This window comes from Struthio camelus, chromosome Z (genome assembly GCF_040807025.1).
Source record: "Struthio camelus isolate bStrCam1 chromosome Z, bStrCam1.hap1, whole genome shotgun sequence".
Lineage (NCBI taxonomy): Eukaryota > Metazoa > Chordata > Aves > Struthioniformes > Struthionidae > Struthio > Struthio camelus.
The window spans coordinates 54499914-54515111 of record NC_090982.1 but is presented as its reverse complement, the minus strand read 5'-3'; the positions used below and the strand labels follow the sequence as shown (position 1 = coordinate 54515111).

The following is a 15198-nucleotide window of genomic DNA, read 5'->3' as shown; positions in this document are numbered from 1 at the left end:
AGTCAATTGGGAACTGAGGAATGTACCCAAGTTGCACAAATCTGTCATTTAGAGGTTTTTCTTTTTTTTTTCTTTAAATAGCAAAACATAAAACATCAGCACTTTGAAAATGTTTTCTTTGAAAAATGTTTAACTGTTATCAGTTATTTGTTTCAGAAAGATTTCACTGGATCATTGTATGTTTTATAGCTTGTTATCTGCATGACTATATTCTTAGAACATGCTTTCCATTATCTTTGTACTGTACTGTTAGGAGAATGGAAAGCTCATCCTTTGAATGTTATTTATTCAGCTGGATTCTGTTACATTACAACATGTTATTTGCAGACTACTATACAGAGCATTTATTCTGTTATCATCCCTTACCCTCCCGAAGTTTATTCATTGGGAAGAATTTCACTTCATTATGGAAAGAGGCCTCCAAGAAGTTGGAGGGTGTTTTATTCAGTCACTTATAAGAATACGTGTTTGAAAATAACACCTACTGTATGCTATGGGGTGGGGAGGCAAGTCACGATTTACAGTATATCGCTGCAGTTTCAATTCAGCAGTTCATCCCTATTTAGCAAATCTGTTAAAGAATGTGCTGGAGTCTCACTAACTGAAATGTATGCTTAAGGCTAAGCATTTACTTCAGCTGCTTTGTTTAAAACTGCCTGCGTGAATGGCAAACGGTGCTGGTAGCATAGCTGAGATATTATTGACACTGACTTTCTGAGGTCCAGATGTATTAAAAAATGGGTATCAATTCTTGTCCTCCTGGTAAGTTAAGAAAAATCAAGCTGGAGAAAATGTACTTCATATATAATTTTAGAAAAAGTAATCACTACATCTATATCACTGAATAGGTGACTTCTTTAATGGCAGGGGATTTTTACTGAAACATTCATAAGAATTCTTACCCTAGGACATGAAAAGGATCTCTCTTCACAGGATCATATATCCATGTTGTTTTAAGTTGCCTAGAGTTGGGAAAAGGTTCCCACTTAATTAGCTACCTTATTTGAACCAGTCTCGGGAGTCACCTGTGGGTTCCAGGTAGCAAGGCAGTGCTGAAGGAACAGCTCCCCGTCACCTGCGGAGCCGTGTTCCGGCAGGAGCCTGGCGAGCAACTTGAGGCAGTTCGCAATCAGCTCCAGTGTGAACCAAACTGCAGATCATGTACGTACAGTGAATGATGGTAATTACAGCAAAGGGTCTAGGGTATTATTTATTTCTCACTAGCAGACAGCACCTGACAGTCTTTGTATATCAAGTTGTTATTAAAATCCCATGTCTGGATGTTAAGCTGACTTATTTTATAACTAATCTTCTTTTACAACTAATCATGAACTATGTATAAAGTTTGGTAAGTAAATTCATCTAATTTGACAGGGGACATATTAAAATGAAATAATTTATGTCATAACATATACCATAGTAACTTGTTTTTGTGAATGCCAAATGCAGTTTCATTACTACGTTGGTGTAAACATCTTCTGAGTAATTTCAATCTTGTGTTAAGACTGGATTTGCATGATAACATATCATTTTATTACTTACAGAATGCATTTTCTGAGGATTTTTCATATAAATCTTATTCTGAATTAACATGCCACGCTGAGGACAGGGGCATGCGGAAATCTTTACTGATGACTGCTATCCAAGGAGTTTGTCACGCACCCTTTTGCTCTGTGCTGTGATCCCGAAAATGGGTAGAGCTCAAGCTGAGTCAGAAGAGAGCTCTCCACTGAACAGTGCTTATTTTCCAGTCTGTATTTTGGGCAAACACTAAAAAGAAAGTTGATTTTCTTAAGTATGGCACTTGCTGATACTCAAGTCCTTAATATATAGGGCAACTGATGATGTAGCTTGTGAAAACATGCAAGTAGAATTTTATTAAAGCAAAAACTAAGCTGTTTTCATTTGTTTTTAGGGTTGGGTTTCATCTAATTGGATATACACAAGGCAAAACAGAAGAAGTGGAAGAGAGGTCAGGTTTAAAAATAGACTACCCAGAGATCATTATGCAAAACTAGGTGCTTAACACTCAATGTAACAGTAGGTACTGAAGATCTTCAGAACATCTTGGAGTGCTTTAGCACTAGCTAGGATCCAGTCTATTGCTGAGAAAAGGAAAAAGTTTTGAGGTGACACTTTTGTTCTATGGATGCCCAGAAAATCTTCTAGGCTTAATTTAAATGCTTCCACATGAAATAATAGTACTTTTTTCCCCTCCACATCCTGATAACAAACATTCAACAATATGGCCCAGTAAGTAGGTTACAGATAGGATTATTACAGAATATGGATTTCAATGGGAACACTTGTCTAAGACCAGTTTTAACAATAGTACATGTGAAATCCTGTGAGCTGCTCATCAAGTCTGTGTGTCATATCACTAGTCTGTGTGTAAATTTGTTTATGGTTTATTTATTTTCTAATCTCCACCCCTACCCCTTTATCCTGTGCACAGTGCATAGGAAGGCTACATAAGGTGTGAAAGGAGGCCAGAAATCACCAAACTGGGTAAGCAGCAGATTTTTTAGTATGTTTAGCACATTTAGGACATGACAACAAAGCCTCTCCCCTTTTTTTTATTATTATTACTGAGATCGTTTACTCATCCATAATTTAGAGTATGTTAGAGGGTGAAAAAGACAAGATCTCCTTAACCAAGCAAGAAAACACAGCAACGTGTCATTTGCTATTTTATTACCACTGACTATTTGAAGAAATATTTAAAGTAACCGAAATAAAACAAATACTTATAAAATACAAGATCCCATTTTAAAATAGCTATTTTGAAATATAAATAGCCATTATAGTCCTATTTAGCACAAGAGCACTGACCGGTGTAAGGAAATCACAGGGGGTATAAGATGTATATATTCTACAGTAGTATTTTACTATAAAAGCATGGACCCCTGCTGGCATATGTAATTTAATGTGCAGCATGCCTCTCCTAATTCAATCAGGTCTCTACATCCCTTCTTTTATATTCCAATTGGATTCCATGTGCTAAAACCATCAAGATTTTCAGGATGAAATGAATGCTTGTATTAATCCAGCAATTTCCATTTAAAACACAGCATCGATTTGATTAATAAGGTTTGATGCTGAATAATTATATGGCAAATACGTAGGATATAGAAAAACCACAGATGTGACCACCAGCAAAAGCCTTGTGGGAGAAGGGGGTCAAAGGGAAGCAATGGCCATGACTGAGGTGATGAATTCTTGGCTTTCCTCTTATGCAATTAACAAGCAATGCTTCTATTAATTTGCCACCCCTAGAGTCTTCACTGGTCAGATGTGTCAGGGTCAAGGGGCACAGGGGCAGAGCAGGGGTCAACATCACAGCAGCACTGAAAAGAAATGGGAAAATGAAAGAAATCCAAATTAAATCGTAGAATATACTTTTAGCAATATGTGGGGGGAAAACATCTTTTTAATGTTAAGAATCCTGTTTTAGAATAATAAAAATATTCTCTGCACATTTAATTCAAAGTAATCAATCTGAAGTGCAATGCTTGAGCATCCAATAAAAGAAAATCAATGTGGTCTCTGCGAGAGAAGACAAACAATGCCAGCTTTTACTAAAGGGATTATAGGTTAACATTTATTCAGTGTATTGTAATCTGATGTCAAGTGGTATAAAATCAAGCCAACAATCCATTACCACCCGTTATAGGCTAGGTGCTGATCTCATGCAAATTGACTTTTCATAGAACTTATTAAATCATTTCTGTGTTCTAGTCATGGAACATTTTTCTACAGCTGCTGAACTTCAGTAAATTCTATTTCATACTGGTACTAAGGAATATCAAAAAGACAAATATTTGTCATTTCAAAGCACAGTTTAAATTTTTTCGTGGTTTCCTTGTGCTTCCCATCATTAATTAATCAAATGGAATGTATTTTGTCTTAGATTAGTAACGAGCAAAAAAAGCATCGATTCCAGAGCCAGCATAAAGCAGTAGTTCTCTGACACTCCAGTTTTGTCCTGCATACCTCCCACAAATGTTATTAATTTTTAAGTATTAAGGCTAATAAATTGACAAAAATACAGTTTTTAAGAGATGCCTATGCATCTTTTAGAAATAACCATGGTAATTTGTAGCAGAATGGTTTGCAGGGAAGAAGGATTCAATGCAAATGTCGCCTTTCAGTTGGAATCTTTGACAACGAAAGGCCTAATTCTGTTCCTAAGCAAAATCAATTGGAATTTGCCATTGACATTAGTCAGAGTGAAACTGGACCCTTATGTCTGCATTTAATAAGCCACAGTAAAAGGAGTAAAGCCTTTTAAATGACATATCGTAAAAGAGGATTTGTATCAATCACATGCTTTTTTTTAGGTGTTAATTCATAGGAATATAGGTGTTTTGAACATGTGGCTAAAAATCACAATTTGTCAGGATGGTTGCTGGCTTTAGTAATAGCCATTTATTCTTATCAGCTGGAATGAGGACAAGTATGGTGCTCCTTTCAAGTCCTGGGAAAAGTTAGTAATCTTGAGTTCAACATAATATAAAATAGCTATAGGAGTTGTCGAAGTTAACATTAGTTTTGAAACCGTCTGGTTCCTTGTTAGGGTTGGGTCACTTTTATGTGTGTGGAAAAACATTACCACATGTTGGAAAATATTGCTGATATTCTGCAGATTGTATTGCACTGCAGCTCTCTACTACTTCAAAACACTTCAGAGTTCAATGGAGGTGGGAAGGGAAATTGGATGTGACACTATTTTTATTGTTAAAGCTAAGTTTGGTTTTTACCATCCTTGACACAACAGATCATTTTAGCCATGAAGTTCTGTCTCTCTTTTTTTTTTTTTCCTTTTTTTATATAGAACCGTCTAGTTCTAAAAGGAAATCTAATCCCTGAAATTCTCAGTGTCGTAGTGTTGCTCCTCTAATACTCCGAACAATGAAGGCTGTGAGAACTTTGATTATTTAAGTAATGGAAGATAAGAGAGAAATGATCCTGTGGATTTTGCAAAGATGGGAAATTAAGGCAGTATTGTTCTTATCCTTTGCTCTGCTAATTATTTGATGATTTTATAAGTCAGTGCACAAATTTCTCTCTTAGTTTCCCTCTCAAAAGTAGGAAAGCTCTCTTTTTCTTTATAGTATCATTTCAGCTTTCTGCATGGACAGATCTAGATTAGAATGACTGGGTTATAAGGAGAAGCCCCTTTTTAGAAGTTGATGCTAAAAGGCAGCTAGAGCCTCAAAATTCATTTAAATACTGGTAAATACAACAATTTCATCTAGAATTCTGTTTTGTCTCATGGAAGAAATTAAACTACACCACAGGGTGTTTGAATCCAGACAAGTTTGTTTTGTCAAAGGAATATCAGTCAGTTCCCGAATCAGGGTCAGGAGGGAGGGGAGCCTGCTAGGATCCTGCCTGCACGGAGAAGATGCATTTGAGTGAGAGGGGCAGGAAGGAAAATGAGGAACTCACGGGCTGAGAAAGGAGGGGAAAGGCAGGGAGTGGAGGGAGCGGAGGCTGCTTGGGGTGTGAGGAAAGGGAGATGGTTTTGACACACAGCTCAGAAAGCAGCTGTGATTTTAACAGCCTTTTCCCACCAAACTGAACCAAAGCACAGAGCCCTGAATCCAGTCCGTAGTCAAAGTATGTTTGATCTGAAGCTTGTGCTCGAGCCACTCCTCTGTTTTCCTTTGTTCTTTTTCTTTTCATAATCAGCACTTCTCTTTTCCAGCCCCACGGCTTTCTAAGTAGAGGGTATATTCTGTAGCAGCCAAAGCACCACTGTCAAAGTGAAAGCTGTCCTACAGAATTGAGAGCTTACCCAGTTTAACAGTCATTTTTGTGATGTCACCAGCTTTACCATGGAAGCTGCCCAGAACTTAAAAGGTTAGTGATTAGAACTTAAAATTAAAATGTCATACAAAAGTAGATAGTTCCTTTGCTAAAGGGTCCTTGTACTTAGTTCCTGATACTTCCTTCCTGAATTTCCTTTGCTTTTTTTTTTTTAATAGAAAATATTGATGTAGAAGACCCAAAGTGCATGAAATAATATAAAAATTAGAACGTGGTCAGACACAAACATCTGATGTGAGTAAGGGTAAAAGACCCTCTATCTGGAAAAAAAAGTGCTCTATTGCCTTATGCTAGCCTTTCAATGGAAAAGGGAAATAGTTTGACTTGGATAGGAAGGAAATCATAGAATGTATAGCATTAAAAGGTGTTCTGTTGTTTTTGCATTTTTGTGCAGAGGACCATAAAAGGTTGCCAATGGGGTATTGTAAATTGGTAGTTAACAGTGGAATTTAGATAGATATAACCAGTTAAAGGTGATTGAATATCAAGGGCTGAGTAGTGCTTATTATAGCTGCTGTTGAGAGGCTTCAATTCATTATTGTAACAGAATGGAACAACGTAGCTGCTGTGCAGGACATGGTTGTAGTATTGATTGAGTTTCTCGAAAGTCTTCTCTTAGGATGCAGAGTGCAGTCAAACATGCACAAACATCATTCAGTTCCCCTGATTCTGTCATGTGTTCCGTGTACCTCAAACTAAAGCAGCCTTAAGATACGGGAAAATGCCTCTTTAGTTGAAGGCAGACAGGGCTCTAAGCCTGACTCAAGGGGGTTATGCAGATGTGGTGACCTTTCTTCCAGAGACCAGATTTTACACTCAAATTGCCATTAAAGCTCTACATTCCCTAGAGGCCCACAGTCAACTTGTGTGTTTTCTCCATTAGGGTTAAAAGTCAGTGTGGCACCATGCCCACACTGCATGCTAAATGGAATGGAACATAAATAAACTGCAGAATGGCCTTCCGTCCAAGAGAAATTGCATCCTTTTTTCTTTTTTCTTTTTTCTTTTTTTTTAAATACAAGCCATTTGCTGTGGTGATAAATGCAATATCTAACTGGACTAGCGAAAGATCCCTTGCTACAAACAGCAAGTGTACAGGAAATGCTTCAATTCTCTCTCTTTGTAAATTAACTGTACAAGTAAGCATTAGCAAAAGCAGTCACTACCTGCATGCAATATCAGTAAATGTACTTTTAAAGTGCTGAATTGGAAATGCAATATGTTACCTCTTCCTTTGGGATAAACTGCGCCTCCTTCTTCCAGCTCCCCATCAGAACATTTGTGTGAGCAATTTATACGTTTGGCTAGATTCCAGCCTGCCCACTTTGTTCATAGTACATAGCATCTTTGCATTCCTTCCACATAAACTACGCAAGACCCTGGACTAAACTCTGATCCTTGTGCGTATATTACAGAGGAGCCTGTAGACAATAAAGGTAAAATTCTGTTCCTGTTAAAGCTTAATAGGAGTTACGACATTAACTTAATGCAGTCCTGATTTCATCCAGGATTTTTTCCACTAGAGGCTCTCTAGCCATTCTGCTACAGTGCTTCCTCAGTACTGTGGGCACATACACTAGCAAACAGATATTCTGCTTTTCACCTACTGCAGTAACCCACTAGCAGTGGATGTGGAAAATTGACTGGCTTTGGGAGGGAGCTGCAGAATTCCCACCCCATTGTAAAACAGGACCACAGTCATTGAGTCAGCCATAGGTGGACCCTCACCATCTCACTGTGCTGCTGAATGGCTCTCTTGTCTTTTGCAGACCTGGTATTGCAAAAATGAACTTTATACACAATGTGCACATGTGAGACCTCCATCTTGCTTTTTACGGGGCAAATATCCATCAGTCTATAAAAGGAGCAGGCAGTTCAGGATATTTGAAAAGCAGCATTTGAGGAAAGCAAAAGAAGCTGCATACCTCAAAGAAAAAAACTCAATCTTTATGTTTTCATATGTAAAACTATATTCTTACATCTATGAGTGGAAATAGTAAAATATTTTTTCTTTATTAGAAATTATTAATTATTAGAAGACTTTAAAAGTCTTCTAATTATTAGAAGACTTAATGGATTACTAATTATGAAGGTCTAATGACGTAACATACCAGACAAAGCTGTATCCCTGCAGCTCAGTAGGGATTTCTGAATGAATAGGGATGTCTATATGATGACATATTTTGTGACAGAGGTTTTGGAGGGAGCATTTAATCGAGATGTTGAGATATATCAGATGTTTCTATCCATAAGTTAAACATGTTTCAAAACTACTTAGAAGTAACTTCCTAGTGCTAAAGTGAATTTCCTATATAGGCAGTATAGGAAATGAGAAATATGGCTACTTGCAGTAGGTGATTCACAGATGTTTATCTTCAAAAAAATGTTATTTTTAAGGGAAGGTGACAACTTTCAGTTGATTAGAGATAACTTTTCCTTCTGCTACCCCCAAAATTATTGCCTCTTTCTTTGCTTATGTAAAGCTTCAGAACACAATTCCAAATTATTAAGGCATCTGTTGTAATATTAAAAGTAGTAAATACACAGAACTCCCATGCTTCATCTCAGCTCAATAGCAATAATAATCTGTAATTTCTGTTGTAGATCTTTCCTAGGATTGTTGGAATTACATTAAACACAAGATTTAAAAGAAAAAGAGAAATGGCTGCTTTAAATGACACCATGGCTGCAGTTAACAGAATTGGGTAGGCATGGACTTCAATGGAAAGCTGTACCTCTGAAGGAAATATCCTGTATGTACTCACAGTTGGAAGTTGAGTTAATTAAAGTATGAACGATATGCACTCTAACCCCCTTGTAAGCCTGTATTACAAGCTACTATTTGATATAAGGCTGCTTGATCTTGGCTCAAAGCTAAAAGAATCTGCATTTTAATATTTCTCGTAACACTTGAAGTGTTTGGGTGTCAAGGAAGGTGTCTGGTTTAAAAAAAAGAAAGTTAGTGCCAGATATATGGCTTTTTGCTGCATTTCCCAAAGCAAACACTATGGGGCAGCATAGAAAAAAATTGGTAGCATTCCAATTATGTTTTAATCAACATAATTCTGCAGTGGAGTTGATCTGTCGGACAGGACTGAAAAGACAGGAGCTCCTTTTGTAAACAATGCATAACATTCTGTAAATAGATTTCATTATATTGTTGGATATATTAGCTTACCTTTATAATGAGGTAGAATAGTATTTCAAATGTAGGGTACCAACTTTCTTTAAACTTCGTCATCTTGTCTTTCCCCAACAGGCTGTGTACACTGTAGACCACCTCCTTCCTTGGGTAAAACCTAATTCACGTTGAATTTTCCAAGTTGTTGAGAAAGATGAACTTTTTCTGTATGTGTTACCCCATTAGTAACGCTACTCTCAATCGCCCATGAAGCGATAGTCTCTGAAAAAAGTGTTCCAGATCAGCCACGGCAAGAGAACTGCTTGCCCGCAGATGCACGCAAGCAGAGATCTTTTGTCTTTTCTCTGCTGGCTCTTAAGTCTGCTGTCTCTAAGTCTATCATGATTATTTGAGAAACTTTTTTAGTATTTCTGGAAAGTATTCTCTCCTTTTTTGTTTATTATATATCTCAATGGTGTCTTTCTCCAGTCTTTCTTCAGGCCATTGCCATGACATTTCAGATCAACTTCATTTACTTATCACAAAAGGATCTCAGTGGGATTTTCTGGTGAGTGAGAACTGTTAATAATAGGTTTCCTGTTATATTAAAAAATCAGTAGGTTATGACTTAATACTGAAATGGAATGTCAGCCTTAATGTTGACTTTCGCGTGTCTGTCGGTCTGTTTCAGAAGCTCAAGGTTTTGAGCTACAAGAGTAGGTTTTCTTAAACAATAGATTCACTTATTTTGCACAAGGAACACCTTACTTTAGGGGGGGGAAAAGGAAGATTCTGATTAGTATTTATTTGCCTAAAAATAAATGCTAGAAAAAGGGACTCAAAAAAAGGACTTCCTAGATAGTAAAAATTATTTATTAAGAAGCCTAATACAGCTTTGAAAAAAATATTTAATTTATATGATAAATAGTAGAATAGTTCCAAAAAACCTGCTCTAGCCTACTAGGTAGGTACTGTAAATATTTATTTGTTCATTCTTTTACAGTGCATTGCATTTATCCAGCCAAGCAGTTCTAAAGGGGTCGTTCTGGTCTACTAGGTTAATATAGAATGGCATGAACCAAGGTCTTTCCAGTCCCAGGAAGCTATTCAAATTTCAGTGGCCATGCCCTTTGAGTTTCGCTGATGTGAACCTTTGGGTAATTAGCCAAATTTGACAGGTTATCCTGTAGTTCCAGCACGGGCTAAATGGTGCTTTTAAAATTACTGAATTTTTGTGACCAAACACTAAATGAGACTGTCAAGACTGTAGACAGTAAAGGTACACTGTCCCCTCAGATTCTGTGGAGGGAAAAGCCATCTAGTCTCCTTATTCCCACTGTGTACTGTAGGGTGCCCACCTTCTCGTAGGTATATGCATTGTAAAGTAAGACTGAAGCTTAGCTTGAAAAGACCAGAAATATTTATTCATGTATTTTGCCCAAGTTAGTGAAAAACTGAATGAAAGAGAACAGAACACAATCTGGTATTGTAGATGAGATTTCAGTCCTGAATGCAGTCAGTTGCAGCAACTGCAAATCAATCTTCATTCAGCAGAGAACTGCTTCATGTAGTAAAACAGAGATAGGCAGGAAGAATAACACCACTGCTTCCTCCTTCATCACCCCAATGTGACGGATCCCACCCCTCAAATATTTGGCTTCCTTTGGCAGAAGCAACTACTCAGTGTTGCACTTCACAACAAACATTACAACTATTCCCAGTCACACCACTACTCCCAATCACACCTTCTCTCCTTTCCCTTCCAGTTTCCCTCTTACTGCCTCCACTAAAGGAGAACGTCTGTGCAATTCTGTGAGTTTGTCTCCCAACCCTCAAGACTGTTATGAGTCAACTAAGAGGTGTGTGAAAGGCAAGGTTCCTGTTGACTTCAGAAGAGTGATTTTTCACTTGATCAAAATGCAGGGGGGTGTTGGGATTCTAGCCAAACCTTTAGCTGGCCAGGCTTCAAAGCACTAGTGCCACTGTTCAGCGCCTGGCTTGCTCTACCATTTATGCGTGTGATCAAGATGCTATAATTCACTGAGTAAAAAGCAGAATTATAACATGAGAGCAGAATCATCTAGAGATGATGGAAATGCACTTTTTTTTTTTTTAATTAATGGGATTAAGAACGTCACAGTTTCTTGGACGGAATGTTAAATCCGATCACGTAAATTACTTTTTAGTTTCATATTGATCCACTATGCAATAGCGACTATTGTTATATAGTTGTTATATGTTACATAAATAGCTGTATTAAAAAAAGACTACAAAGGTGTCCCAGTTATCTCAGAACAATTAATATCCCACAATTTTAAAATGCCAAAAAAGAGGGTACCAAAAGGGTACATGATTCATGACATACTAGAATTCTCATGTTTTGCTTTGTAACAGGATGGCATTTTTCTTTTACTAGATTGTAAAGGGTACAAAAGCTTCCTTCCTTATCTTTCACAACACAAAAACAGCCAACCTGATTTTAATACATTAATATTATAAAATAAACACAAGGCAGGCTCCTCTGAGTGCCTGTCACTATATGCCAAGTTACCAGAGTACGTTACTGTAGCTGCCTTAAAAGTCTGTGAGGAATAGGGACTTATATGTAACAGAAGTGCTAGTCCACCCTAAATACGCCATTATAATCAATATAGGTAGCATCAAAGAAAAGAACACAAATGATTAAGAGACTTCTGCAAACTTGCTAACTTTTTCACCCTGTCAGATATCCAGAAATGAAGAGGTTGAATTAAACAACACTGCATGGTAGTATTATAATTAAGGATTTAAAAGCAGTAATATGTGTCTCTGTAGATGAAACAACAACCTTTAACCCACGTGAGAACAGCTCAGAAAATAGACATCACGTGTGCTTGGAGAACATTATGTCTGTTCCTGCTGTGTGGCTTTTTTAGGACTAGTAGGTTGATTTTGGCAACCTTAAATCCATAAGAAATACCAGTTTTATTATACCTTTTACAAACATTAGACTTCAGCTATCAGAGCTTTGAAAGCTTATTTATAACAGCCCCACCTACAGCCACTAACCCTCATTCCTTACCTAGGACATAATTAGACTTCTCCAGATCCCCATTAACCTGTTCCTTTGATCTCTGTACTGATGATATGCAAAGCCATCCTATAAGGCCTCATCTCTTGCTATTGGTTAGGATTTTTGATATCTGTATGCAGAGTTCTGAGGAAGCAAAATCTATTGAAGATTTTCTCAAGCTATGGACAAATCCAGCTCAAAAGACCAATTTAAAAAAATCCACGTATCGAGTGAAGTGTCTTCATTAGGGTCTAAGGCCTAAAAGAAAATACCAGTCCAGGGAAATTCTGAAGGTCTGTGACTGACCTTTCTTTGGTTTTAATCACTGAAACTCTCGACAGCTTAATAAGTTGAAGGTGCTGGATCACAGTCTAACTTAATAAGGCCCACAGCAGAGCCTTGGCCACCTTTGATTGCTCCCATAAGTCTTAGCACATCTGGTACTCTGTCCTTGGGTGAGAAATGTTTTCCATAACTTTCCTCATGTTCGCTACCCTGCATATAAATTGTTTTTATTAAACCGAGAGTGATACAGTACTGTATATTTGTGTGAGCTTTTGCAGTTTTCAGCTATCATCCTACCGAGAGAGATGATTGTTTTCTCCAAAATAGAATTAAACACGGTTTATCACAAGAATCTTCTTCGCTCCCCCTCCCCCCACTACTTATTTTACTGTGAATCACATGGGTCAACCTAACCTTCAGCTGTGACACAAGATTAAAGAACTAAAGATTGCAACAAGTCGGGTAGGAATGATCTGCAATGTGCGGTACTTGTTTTTTTTAAAAATATAATACTGAGGGCAAGCACAGATTTGGGCAGGAAGCTTTCTGTATTTAAGGAAACAAAAAGCCAAAACCTAAGGCTAACAATTTTTAGAAGTTTTTTTTTTTTGTATGCATAGTTTAGCTGTAATGTAAATAAATGTAGGATGTGAACTTAACGCATGTAAAGTGTGGTAGCGTATGAGATAATTGTCAATATTTTAATGATGGTTGCTGTGTATGACTGTTTGGCTGTACTATATATATCTATACACACGTGTGTAGGTAAATAAGTATTTTTGCAAAAAATCAGGAACTGCTTTGCCTAAATCTGGCATTCCTGCCACATCTAATCTCACACAACCTTTTGATCTTTTATCTCTCTCCATCTACTTGTTTCTTTTCTGTTTTATTCAGGTCTTATTCTGTTCACAGTACTGGGATATTTAAGCAACTTCAGTTCGTGTTTTAAACAATGTAAGTAATATTTGTGATCCATTTTCTCTCTCATCCTCTTCCTAGAAAAGTGCATGCAGAGTAGGTTTCAGATAGGTTTGGGTTGCTGTTGTTTTGTAATACATGTTGTAATATATTTATTTCTTGGAAAATCAAGATGACAAGATTCATCTTGCCTTGGAAGTACAAGATGGTGATATTTGCAAAGGTCCTTCAGCTGGTTTTCTAAGATTTGGTTCCACGGTCTTGTACAAGCCCTTGAGAAAGTTTTATTTTGTGCACAGGCAAGTTTTAAAAGTTAGATTTGTGGATTTATATGCACATAAGCCAAAAATGTAGCCCCATGAAGGAATACCAAATTAGTAAAGGTATAAAAGTGTCCACTTATCTTTTTTATCCCGTACTCCAATAGTACCTCTCAAAACTTGAATGCTAAACCATTAGGGAAATGTGTAGTTCTTATTAGGGAATTGTAGGAAGGGTTGATGTTTCGGGGCTTTTTTGGGAAGGACTATTCTGAATTCAGGTTCTGTGCGGAGTTCCTAGTCCTTTCTGAAAGGCAGAACTAGCTAAATAATGGCAAATAGTCTCAACTTATTCTTTCACAATTATTGACAGAAAAATGTGTTTTACAAATGATGAAATAATATGTTCACAAACAGCTGATCTGAAAATAAGGGGATACATAATTCATAGCAATTGGCTCTACTGTGGTTGTTAATTGATTAGGTTGTTGACTGGTTAGAGTCCTTGTGCACTATTACAAGATAACGCCTTCCTGCAAGTTGTTTGATCAAACAAACAGAAGCGACTTCTCCCTAAATTTTGCCGCATTCCTTCAAAACCTTAAATGACTTGTTATTAAATATGCATGTACATGAGTAGCCATATTCTTCTAAAGAAAGGGCTTCTTACTAAACAATGTACAAGAGGAAGATATCACTATAACAATGGCAGAAATTTCATGGAGATAAGAATGGCCATACTGGGTCTGATCAAGGGCTACTTCCCCAACTAGCAGTGGCTGTAAGGGGTGCCCAGGCAAGAGTAAGAACAGAGCAAATAAGTGTTCATCCCCCTTACTACTCTCCCAGCTTTCATTTTCCTTCTGCTCAGAGACTTTCCGAGTTGGATGAGATTTCTGTGTAAATACTGTGTGAATTTAGTTTATTGAAGATTTTCTCAAGCTATGGACAAATCCAGCTCAAAAGATTTTTCTTCAATAGATTTTTCTTCTATAAAATTGTTTAGTCTCATTTGAGTCCACCTAAACCTACAACATCCCCAGGATTCTCTCGCAAGAAGAGACCTATTTCCAATCATACCTTCTTTTGTTCATTCTGACTATTGCTCCCACTGCTTCTTTGATGCCTCTGTTTCTTTAGAAATGATATTCATTATCATTAGAAATGATGGTGAATAGTCAGTCTCTGTTTTCCCTCTCTGTGGCACTCGTGGTTATGGAGACCTCTGTCAAATCTCCCCCAGTTCAAGTCTCTTTTCCAGACTTCTGCTTAGTCTTACTTCATATAGAAACTATTCTGTGCTTTCAGTTATCTCTTTTGCCCTTATCAGGACCTTTTGTAGTTCCACTATATATTTTTGAGAAAAAGAGACCGGAACTGCAAACAGTATTTAAGATACGGCTGAGCCATAGTCTTATACAGTGGCATAATGATAGTCTCTGTTTTGTTCTCCATTTTTTAGTATTCCTAACATAGGATTTTATTTTCTGATTGCCTCTAAGCTCAAATTTTCATGGAAAAATCTTGAGAATGCACCCCAAACGTTCCTGAATGATAATGTTCTGCTCAGAGCCCATTAGTTCATATGCAAAACTAGGACATTTTTCCATGTGCATTGCTATTACATCGGATTTCATATACCACTTTATTGCTCAGTCACAGAATCTTGTAAGGTCTTTCTGTAGTTCTTCACAGTCAATTGTCATGCTTACCATATTGGATAATTT

General features: G+C 37.2%; 1 long non-coding RNA gene across 2 annotated transcripts in view; it reads left to right on the top strand.

The window, feature by feature from the left end:
- Positions 1 to 15198, top strand: part of LOC138064391 (uncharacterized) — a 30467-nt gene that overhangs the window by 1957 nt on the left and 13312 nt on the right. For both annotated transcript variants that reach the window (XR_011137631.1, XR_011137630.1), the window contains exons 2-5: positions 8437 to 8585; positions 9443 to 9521; positions 10720 to 10812; positions 13188 to 13247. This is a non-coding gene — a long non-coding RNA (uncharacterized lncRNA). The remainder of the gene's footprint in view (positions 1 to 8436; positions 8586 to 9442; positions 9522 to 10719; positions 10813 to 13187; positions 13248 to 15198) is intronic.